The sequence below is a fragment of the Littorina saxatilis genome, linkage group LG3, assembly GCF_037325665.1.
Source record: "Littorina saxatilis isolate snail1 linkage group LG3, US_GU_Lsax_2.0, whole genome shotgun sequence".
NCBI lineage: Eukaryota > Metazoa > Mollusca > Gastropoda > Littorinimorpha > Littorinidae > Littorina > Littorina saxatilis.
In genome coordinates this window covers 65,366,422-65,378,010 of record NC_090247.1, presented here as the reverse complement: position 1 = coordinate 65,378,010, position 11,589 = coordinate 65,366,422, and the positions used below count along the sequence as shown (strand labels likewise).

The 11,589-nt window shown below is 39.9% G+C and overlaps 1 long non-coding RNA gene across 1 annotated transcript; it reads right to left on the bottom strand.

Annotated features, from left to right (window-relative positions):
- Positions 1–1,404: 1,404 nt before the first annotated feature.
- On the bottom strand, positions 1,405–3,144 carry LOC138963002 (uncharacterized). Its single transcript, XR_011454685.1, has 3 exons — positions 2,669–3,144; positions 2,042–2,126; positions 1,405–1,880 (listed from the first exon to the last, which is right to left on the bottom strand). It is a non-coding gene; the product is annotated as an uncharacterized lncRNA (long non-coding RNA).
- Positions 3,145–11,589: the final 8,445 nt, after the last annotated feature.

The window sequence follows — 11,589 nt, the reverse complement described above, 5'->3', positions numbered from 1 at the left end:
TGGCATCACATGATTCTCTGCAAGCAGTCTTTTGTGAAAATACGTCATTTAACACTTGCACTTATAGTAGGTGGCTGTGGAACGGTAGACATGCAACGACAACGAACAACAAAAGACAAAGTGTGGAGTACACTCATTTTTCTTAACATACGCTAAGTTTCTTTGAGAATGCTCCAAGTGAAAATCAGGGGTTCCTAGGCCTGATATCACAATTAAATAGCTTTTTCTCAGAATCAGGAGGGAAAAAACTGTTATATGGCGAGATGTCGTGACAAGAACAGACAGCAGCAGCAGCAACAACAACATTGCTAAATCGTCGCTTCAACAAAATTTCATGTTTAGCATCGCAGACAAAGCACGGCTACTGATCCGACCAAAGCCACACTTCATGCACGATGGGCACATTGTTATAGCCAGCTTGTTAACGTGCGCATTGTGTATGTTTTACATAGAATTGAATGTGTTTGTCGTTGTGTCTGTCATCTATCCTAGTCGTTTGATTTAGAATAAAGCAAACTTATTACAATGACGATTTTCTTCGGTTTTTGATGAAGGATTGGCATCAAGACTTTTCCTATTTTCCAACTCTGCCACCATGCACTGGCCGTTCAGGTCTGCATGTCGACCACATGGTGTGTGATCAGATTTTTCGGACATGTTCACAATGCTTACATGACCACCAAATGGAAAATCAGTTGGTATTTGTTATGTTTTTGTGTTAGCACAATCTTCATACAAGTAAACAGAAACAGTTTTGTTGCAAACAGAGCCTTCATAAGAAAAAATGCTTCTAAGTCAAAATACATACCCCCTTTTTCGTATTGCGTAAAATATACCCATAAATTCTGGACATCATATTTTTATTTTTTTTCACAACAATGAAACCAAACTTTGGCATATGTTTTAGCAATATATTCACAATAAAACCTATGAGTTTGAAGGCTGCATCTTGTTTTGTTTATTTTTGAGAATTGTTTTGCAAACGCATGGCCAGTATAGAAAGAGTTAATAAGTAAACTAATGTCAGAAGTAGGTATTTACCTTGTTTGCCTTCGCGTTCTTGATAGCCCGCTGCAGCATTTGTATCACTTCCCTTGACATTCAAAACGCCAATGTATTTCTGAAAGGAAAATAAAGATATTGACCGAAACATCACACAAGTGGTATATCATGCTAGGTTTTGTTTACAGTGCCTGTTCTACGACCACATCTGATTGTAATTTAAATAAAGAAAAACTGTATCCATTTATTACTTCTCTATTTGTGTGTGTTTGTGTGTGTGCAGGGGCGGATCACATCATTTTTAAGGGGGAGTTTCCAAATTTCTTTTAGGGACAATTTGACGACGCGAAGCGTTTAGTTGAAGACGCGTAGCGTTCAACCTCCATGGGGGGGGGGGGGGGTCCGACAAATGTTGATAAAAACAAGGAAAATGGATCAATCTGAGCCAAGAAACATCCCCTAATACACCTTCCAAAAAAGTAAATATATTAAGAAGAAAAATTTTAATCACAACAAGGACAATTGATCGATCTGGCGCAACTTGAGCAAACTAATTAGCCAACTTCTTTCCAAAATCGTCACTTAGAATACAAAGGCCGGCTCCTAAGTGGTCCGGAAACCCCGGAACCCCCCTCCGGATCCGCCCAGTGTGTGTGTGTGTGTGTGTGTGACCGATAACCTTCTCTAAATTCTAATCGTTGCGTTTGCATGGTAATAAAGTTTTAATACTGGATATGCCCATGAAAAAAATATCATTTCTTGTTCATGTCATTGTGTGTGTGTGGCCAGGACCGTGACTTCTGCTTGCCTCGACGTCTTCAGAAAAGACACAAAATGCCAGCAGGCGTATGTTCTTGGAGCACTCAGTATGCCGTCATCTGCAAACAAATAAATACAAATTATTCAATTGTGTAAATAAAGAACAATCATTTTAATATTACAACAAAAAATTCATATAACTGTAGTCTTCACCAGAGACATCCACTACACTATCTTTAAATAAAACTGCCGTAAAAAATTGAAATACTATAAAACTTACCCCCACTCAGATCTATTTGGGATTATTCAAGTTTCAACCATGAAACGATGCCGGTTTGGACAGATCTGCTAGTTTGCCGCTGAAACTGAAATCAGGCGATCTTCAGAACTATTTCTAATCTTGTATTTGTGATTAATATAAAATACAGATCTTCCCAATAGAAGCTGATGTGTATACACATGACCAGGACAAGGTATTTTGTTACAGGGCATTTACGCAGACGTCGCAGTTCAAAATATCGTTTTAGATCTGATTTTGTACAGCAGCCTGTGTGATTCAGAATCGTCTGTCCTTTTTCGGTTTAACATTTTATGGACGATTCCTATGAGACTGCTCAATCATAACTGATGACAAATTCAGAAACAGATTATGGTTTCAAGTAGGCTACAGTAATGATTCGTTAAAAATGTCAAGCCACTCGTCGATCATTCATACTCAAAGAACCCAAGCCAAATCTGCTCTGGTTCCGAGCAGCTTTTTCCAACTGAGACCCTAATTGTTACGCATCTGCCGCGAAAAGATAGACCACAAACAAGCGGCACTGTACCATGCTTTCGTTTATGTTGCTAAACAGATTAAATGTGCATTGTAAATGTGCTTACAGCAAAGAAATGCATCCTTACTTACCACAAAAATACTGGTACCACATTCATCGCACTTGTGTCTTCTTACCAAAACCTATCGATATATTTGTTTACGATATATTGGTAATTACTAACCGTTAACTATTTTTCAAAAATCTGAAATGACTTTTAAGAATCAAAGAAAGATTGGCTAAAACGGTTGACTTCAGAAAATAAGCAATATTTTTCTGAACCATGAAATAAAAATCGAAAACTCCGTTTGATCTTTTATTTTGGTAGATTGATGACAACAGCCGGAACTGAAAGTACCAGAACCAAAAATTAAGGGCATTAATCAGGTAAACTAAGAAGATTGTCGTTCCTGGCGCGCACTTCACATGTCCGTCAAACAGTGTCCGAGTGAGAGAAATTTTTTTTTTTTTTCGCAGTTCGACAGTATATGAGGCCCTTCTTCATATCAAAGTGTAAAGGTTGCTGAACGATGTTTTTCCTTTTTGCTTGTTTAGTTACACTTTAAGTATCATACTTTATAGTTATCATCAGAAATGATTGAAGTTATTTCCCTTCAGTTCTCAGCAGTCAAGTGACTTGTGATTGCTGATCACTTACTCTCGGAGGAGAAAAAGTAGAAAATGCTGAGGCATGCGGTGCTACAAGCTCGGAAGCTATGAAATTAAAGGCACAGTGCAGCTCACAGCCTTCGTTTTGCGTTTTTGTTGCAGCTGAGTGCATTTACAGTTCAAAAATCCTCCCATGGTAGTAAAACAAACCCAAAACTACCCAACGACGACATCTATGAAGCTTGACCGTTTCTTGTTCACGCGAGTGCATAAATTAACCTAGTTATTACGTGGTGTTTGGTCGGAGTGGTTCGATTCAACCATAGATCTATACAGACAGGATCGCCAACTCGTCGCGCGCGCTCAGCAAGTAGCGGAAAGCGGGAAAGACGAATTTGACAGAATAGTTACTTCCGGTGAGATTTTTCCCAGCATACACCAGTTAACAGTTCCGCGGCCATTTTAGATCTCGCACATGCGCACTTCTCTTATTGCGAGTTCCGGGTGATGCGCACATCGTTTTTCGGCATGTTTATGTCTTTTTCCTTTTCCGGTTGATTTCACCGCATGCGCAGATCGTGTTATTCGCCCACGTTTCTACGCAAGGGACACTACTCCGGCGCACTACTCCACCCGTTGAAAGGGGGAAACATTTTCTTCAGTACAAGTGGTCTTTATGAATAAACAATTAACAAGAAGGACGTTGTAAATTCATTCAATGCAGATAAAATAAGAAATATGTTTGACGAACTTGTTCTGTTCTTATTCACATGACAAAATATGTGAAGATCGAGAGATGTTATTAAAAAAAAACCGTGTTCCAGGCAACTCGCAAACAGATAACCGCTGTGTATTTCACCACAACCCAACGCAAAGGAAACATGACAAACTACTATTTGGCATACCTTTTTGCATTCATTGAACTTTCCCCAATAAATTCGGCTCACATCAGTCGTACTAAAAGTTTGTCAAAACACGACACACAGACGATAACAAATGCCCACCTGAATGGTGATTCGCAACCACACACTAACGACCGTCGAGGCACGTAATGAATTTTGCAATCTTCCGACCACCATTTTTTAAGTCGGTTACTCCCATTACTGCAACCAATAACACAGCATGTTGACGCCATCGCTAATTTGGATGTAACGTGAGGTTTTTGTTATAACGTAGAGGAAAACACACCGTCCCGTTCAATTGCTACCATCACGTTGAGCAGACGATGCAGCGGTTGCTCGACCGAAATTTCTCGTCCAACCAGAATCGCTTTGGGTATCACGTGAGTTTTCCTTCTTTGTACCATGTAAGTGCCGAAACTGTTAACTGGTGTATTGTTTCTCAGCATTGTGTGACGATTTATTGTATTTCATCGGCTGTTATCTGCATCATGCCTGGTTGTTACTGTGCAATTTTGAACTGTACATCAAGAGGATCAACTTGCTCTTCTCTTTTGACGTTTCATAGGTTGCCGAGAAAAAGAAAAGATGATGAATGGCGAGCTGCTTTGATAGGCAAAATCAACCGTTCTGACAAGCTTTTTAACCCTGAGAGAGCGACGATCTGTTCACGTCACTTCAATGAGGACTGCTTCAAATATGGTATGTCATGGTCTTCATAATAATTGAACTCATGGTGAATTCGAAATATCGTTTATTGTAGTATTGCCATAATTACTGTCAGTTTGTTTTACTTCAAAGTTCTTACTCCTGAGAACCCAATTTCAGCAGCGCATGCATTTTCAAGTCGGCGAGTACAAGTCAAGTAGCATGGGGCACCGGAAGTGAAGATTCTGTCAAAACCTCTCGCAGCCGCAGACGGGAGTTCGAAACAGGGCCAGCGCTAGCGCACGCGCGGAGTTGGCGATCCTGTCAAGGGATATATCTATTAGTATGATTCAACTGAGTGATTCCGGCCTCCATTTTGTTTTACACAAACTCATGATGACGTCTGACATAGTTTGCTAGTGACGTGTCTTTTTGTGCATGATGTGGTGATCTAGGCTACCTGATCTAAATTTAGATCCAAAAATAGGCCAAGACCAGCCGGGTCCGAGCACAGGCGGAAGGTATCGTTTACTGGACCACTACTAGTCTTTCTATGTAAGTAGTGGTCCAGTGAACGATACCTTCCGCCTGTGGTCCGAGTACGAAATTAATTCGTAACAAAATCGCAGTTCTTGACTCTTTGGGTGCAAGTCAATGAAACTTGGTAGTTCTTCTAACGGATAGCTGCCTGAGGTATGACTAAAAGCCCCAGGGGCTCCGTGCACCTGGATTTGACAAAGTTCAGTACCTTTAATATGACGTTATTTCTGGAGAAAAAAAGACATCGTAGGACTACGAGAACAACAAGAAGGGCAAAGCCCATACGACTCACATGCTTGACCTTGACATGGTCAAATAACTAAACCTAGCAATGACATCATACACTAAGAACTGCTTTACACATTTTTCCTACCAAAATACATGTGACCTTGACCCAAGGTCAAGGTCATCCAAGGTCATGCAACACAAAGCTGTTAATTCAAGACATAGGAAGTACAATGGTGCTTATTGGCTTTTTCTACCATGAGATATGGTCACTTTTAGTGGTTCACTACCTTATTTTGGTAACATTTCATAAGGGTCAAAGTGACCTTGACCTTGATCATATGTGACCAAATGTGTCATGATGAAAGCATAACATGTGCCCCACATAATTTTTAAGTTTGAAACAGTTATCTTCCATAGTTCAGGGTCAAGGTCACTTCAAAATGTGTATACAATCCAACTTTGAAGAGCTCCTGTGACCTTGACCTTGAAGCAAGGTAAACCAAACTGGTATCAAAAGATGGGGCTTACTTTGCCCTATATATCATATATAGGTGAGGTATTGAATCTCAAAAACTTCAGAGAAAATGTAAAAAATGTAAAAAATGTAAAAAAATAGCTGTTTTTAGGCAACATTTATGGCCCCTGCGACCTTGACCTTAAAGCAAGGTCAAGATGCTATGTATGTTTTTGGGATCCTTGTCATCATACACCATCTTGCCAAATTTGGTACTGATAGACTGAATAGTGTCCAAGAAATATCCAACGTTAAAGTTTTCCGGACGGACGGACGGACGGACGGACGGACGACTCGGGTGAGTACATAGACTCACTTTTGCTTCGCATGTGAGTCAAAAAACCCTTGACAACTTTATATCCCTCGTCTATCAGGGCCGTAACACATTATCATCATGCATGTTTCTCTCTAAGCTTACCCGAAAACAATAACCCTTGACGGTAAAACACATCGTGCACTTCATTCCTAGTCAGCCTTGGCTGAGTCTACTAAACCCCACGTGCTAGGCCGGTCCGCTATCAACGAACGGCCTTGCAATGTCAGCTCAGACAAAATCTTCTGTTGAATTCAACACTGACACAGAACGTTTAAAAACAATCGCATATGGCAAGTATACCTCCATTCCTGTATTCTTGCGAAGCGCATTTCCACAATACAGCACCACATAGGTTGTTTTTAGCAACATCCCTTTCTTTGCAGCAGTAGTTTTCAAAATGTCTGTCAGTCTAGAATGTTCTTCTCCGCACGTCAAAACGAGGCGATTAAGCTTACGTAGACAAACAAACAAAAAAAGCGCACGGGATTGGTCAGATGAGAGATCGGTGTTGATTCGTTAATGCGTAGAATCACAGTCGCGAAGTAGATCCACAGCAGCTTATTTGTGAGGTTATCCACACTATTCTAATAGTAATAGATCTACAAGCAATACATGCTGCATTTGGTCTCTGCTGTCATCAATGAATCTGCACGTCTGCGTAGATCAAGTCATTTCACACGATTGAACGGTTTTACATTTAAGCCAATGACATCATTCATCAATAGAGAAAACCTGGTTTTCCGAAAGCACAGTCGCTGCTCAGTGCCCGTAGTATTTCTTTGGTAGTCAGTGCACAGGGGAATGGTTAATGTTTTATTTACTGTTCTTAGGAATATGTGTCAGATCTATACAAGTGTGATTCAATGTTTGCATGAAGGGAGCACTGTGTACAACGTGTTGAAAGCTTGGCAGTATTCACTAACCGTCTCTTCTAGATATAGTCCAAGCATATTAGAGAACAACGTTGAAGTGACAATGACTAGGTTTAAAATGTCCCTTATCAGAAAGTTCAACCTCAGTCCTTTGATGTTTATTAAACACATTTTCATATAAAGTTGGCGCTTCATATGGAAAAGTGGCTTTGAAATTGACCCTAATCCTTCTTTGGGCTCTGTAAATGTCGTTTGGGGCTATGGTTGTAAAACGGTATCTACTGGTCACCCCAATGTATAAACTGAAAACTCTTTCTGCACCAGAACACGCAGAAAGGATTGTATCTGCCTGATGTCTGATGCTTTTCAAAATCCCCAACCACTAACACCTTCAAAACGGACATTAACTGACACTGTTGTTTTTCCCTATATAATCCTTACTATTTTTCCGAGACGTCGTCCTGTTGTGTATTTAGCTTGCCACAACCTCATACATGGTCCTAAAAGTTAAAGTTGAAGAAAATACTAAAGATAAATGAACAAGCTGACGCAGTGTCATTCGCACCGTGAATCCCCCCATGGGAACATACTAAAGTCTGGTTCCAAATAGGCTCAATTTCCTTCTATTTCTTTGTATTTCTGCCTCGTAGGGGTAGGGGTGTTCAAACCAAAGGCACCTTTAAACCAAAATTCAAATCACACATCTTACAATACTAAGACACTCAGCAGTGAAAGGGTGTCTGCTGGTAAAAAATTCCAAACAATCCTAAAAGTACTTCACTACTAAACGTGCTTTTAAAAAGAGCCGTTATTTTTCCCTCTATAATCAGTATTGTGTTTTCTGCGAACATGTAGTCTATTTAGATGGTTGTCATGTGCACATGAGTTGCTAAAGCGTTTTCAGTTGGGCATATGTCGAAAAGCAAAGAATTAGCCCTTTGAAAACCATCAGAACTGTCACACAAAAATAACATTTACCTATCTCACCAACTGACCAAACATAGGGCTTTTCCTTATGTATTATGTATTGTCGTGTTTTTTGTAGCATACTTGTGAAAACAGCCACCACTGTTGTAAATGATACTTTAAAGAGCATTATTTCATTTTTACAGTTGAAGGACAACCTGGACTGCCGTATATTACAGCTGTTTTACAATCAGCCAAAATTTTCTTAACAAACGTATGTTAAGAACAACTCCCATAGTGAAATTGAAGGAAAACAAAGTGAAAACCCCCCTGCCATAGAGGAGCTAAAGAATCAACAATAAACGACTGCATGGATAGCTTGATGCACGAATGCATTGCGGACATGTTTGTCTCCAACCAAGAGAAAGTTCCAAAAAATCCCTTTTGTGCTTCTTATTATACAGTGACGTCAAAGACAGCCTTTTCTGCTGTTCATACATTCAGGGGTTATGGTTACACTAAACGACGTAGTTGTAGCCATACTGCCATCCAGATTTATTTTTTCCTTGCGAGCAGTCACAGGGTGTTTGTGCTGTCTGCCAACCGTCAGACGACCCCGCCCAAGTCTGTTAAGGGACCGTTTGACCGTTATAGAACGCGTCTTTTTGATTTTTTAGCACATTTGGAAACGGTTGATTTTTATCCCTACCATTGTTTCCAAACATTATATAGGAATGTTTTGTGAACAACGGATAATAGCCGCTACTCGCATGTGTAGCAAAAGTGAGCGTACATACTCACCCTGGTCGTACAGCCGTTGTCCGTTGCCCGTCTTCATCTGTCTGTACAAATCATTACCTTTGGATTTTTCTCGAACGCTATGAAGTGAAGAAACACCAAATGTTGCAAAATGTTGTATGACCCCAAGAGCTCAAAAAAGATACTTGAGAACCTTGACCTTACCTTAAGGTCAAGGTCACAGGAAGAATGAATGTGGTCTAAAAACTGCAAAATTTCACATTGTGCCAGTTTTCTGGAAAACAAATTAAAAACAGCGGGCTTAGTTTTGTATGGTATACAAGAAAAAGAAAGCCTTATCTTCTGATACCATTTTGGTTGACCTCGCTTCAATGTCAAGGTCACAGGAGTCCTTCAAAGTTGAATTGTATACATTTTTTGAAGTGACCTTGACCCTGAACTATGAAAAAAATCTTTCAAACTTCATAATTGTGTGGGGCACATGTTATATACTGATATTGAGCCACATTTAGTCACATATCATCAAGGTCAAGGTCACTTTGCCCCTTATGAAATGTGACTGAAACGGGCAATTGAATCACTAAAAGTGACAATGTCTCTTTGTAGAAAGTGCCAATAAGTATGTTTATGCTTCCTATGTCTTGAATTGATAGCCTTGTGATGTGTGACCTTTGATGATCTTGACCTTGGCCAAAGGTCATGTGTAATTTGGTAGGAAAAATCTGTAAACCAGTTCTAATAGTGTACAATGTCCTTGCAAGCTTCAGTTGTTAGACCTTCACCTTCAAGGTCACCTGAAGGTCAAGGTCACTTTAAGACAAAGGTCAAGCATGAGAGTCGCATGGGCTTTGCTTTGTTAAGATTTTTTACCAAGACACATGGATTTCTTTACCCGGCTTGGTCACATTTTTCATAGGGGTCAATGTGACCTTGACCCTAACGATATGTGACCAGATGTGGCTCACTATGAAATTCTAACAAACGCCCCACTCAGTGTTTAAGTTTGTAAGAGATATCGTCCATAGTAAAGTTAAAGGGGCAAGCTCACATCAAAATATGTCTACAATTCAACTTTGAAGGGCTCCTCTGACCTTGACATTGAAGCGAGGTCAACCAAACTGGTATCAGAAGATAAGGCTTTTTTTTTCTTGTATACCATACAAAACTAAGCCCGCTGTTTTTAATTTGTTTTCCAGAAAACTGGCACAATGTGAAATTTTGCAGTTTTTAGACCACATTCATTCTCCCTGTGACCTTGACCTTAAGGTAAGGTCAAGGTTCTCAAGTATCTTTTTTGAGCTCTTGGGGTCATACAACATTTTGCAACATTTGGTGTTTCTTCACTTCATAGCGTTCGAGAAAAATCCAAAGGTAATGTTCAGTACAGACAGATAAAGACGGGCAACGGACAACGGCTGGACGACCAGGGTGAGTATGTACGCTCACTTTTGCTACACATGCGAGTAGCGGCTATTATCCGTTGTTCACAAAACATTCCTATATAATGTTTGGAAACAATGGTAGGGATAAAAATCAACCGTTTCCAACTGTGCCAAAAAATCAAAAAGACGCGTTCTATAACGGTCAAACGGTCCCTTAACAGACTTGGGCTGGGTCATCTAACGGTTGGCAGACAGCACAAACACCCTGTGACTGCTCGCAAGGAAAAAATAAATCTGGATGGCAGTATGGCTACAACTACGTCGTTTAGTGTAACCATAACCCCTGAATGTATGAACAGCAGAAAAGGCTGTCTTTGACGTCACTGTATAATAAGAAGCACAAAAGGGATTTTTTGGAACTTTCTCTTGGTTGGAGACAAACATGTCCGCAATGCATTCGTGCATCAAGCTATCCATGCAGTCGTTTATTGTTGATTCTTTAGCTCCTCTATGGCAGGGGGGTTTTCACTTTGTTTTCCTTCAATTTCACTATGGGAGTTGTTCTTAACATACGTTTGTTAAGAAAATTTTGGCTGATTGTAAAACAGCTGTAATATACGGCAGTCCAGGTTGTCCTTCAACTGTAAAAATGAAATAATGCTCTTTAAAGTATCATTTACAACAGTGGTGGCTGTTTTCACAAGTATGCTACAAAAAACACGACAATACATAATACATAAGGAAAAGCCCTATGTTTGGTCAGTTGGTGAGATAGGTAAATGTTATTTTTGTGTGACAGTTCTGATGGTTTTCAAAGGGCTAATTCTTTGCTTTTCGACATATGCCCAACTGAAAACGCTTTAGCAACTCATGTGCACATGACAACCATCTAAATAGACTACATGTTCGCAGAAAACACAATACTGATTATAGAGGGAAAAATAACGGCTCTTTTTAAAAGCACGTTTAGTAGTGAAGTACTTTTAGGATTGTTTGGAATTTTTTACCAGCAGACACCCTTTCACTGCTGAGTGTCTTAGTATTGTAAGATGTGTGATTTGAATTTTGGTTTAAAGGTGCCTTTGGTTTGAACACCCCTACCCCTACGAGGCAGAAATACAAAGAAATAGAAGGAAATTGAGCCTATTTGGAACCAGACTTTAGTATGTTCCCATGGGGGGATTCACGGTGCGAATGACACTGCGTCAGCTTGTTCATTTATCTTTAGTATTTTCTTCAACTTTAACTTTTAGGACCATGTATGAGGTTGTGGCAAGCTAAATACACAACAGGACGACGTCTCGGAAAAATAGTAAGGATTATATAGGGAAAAACAACAG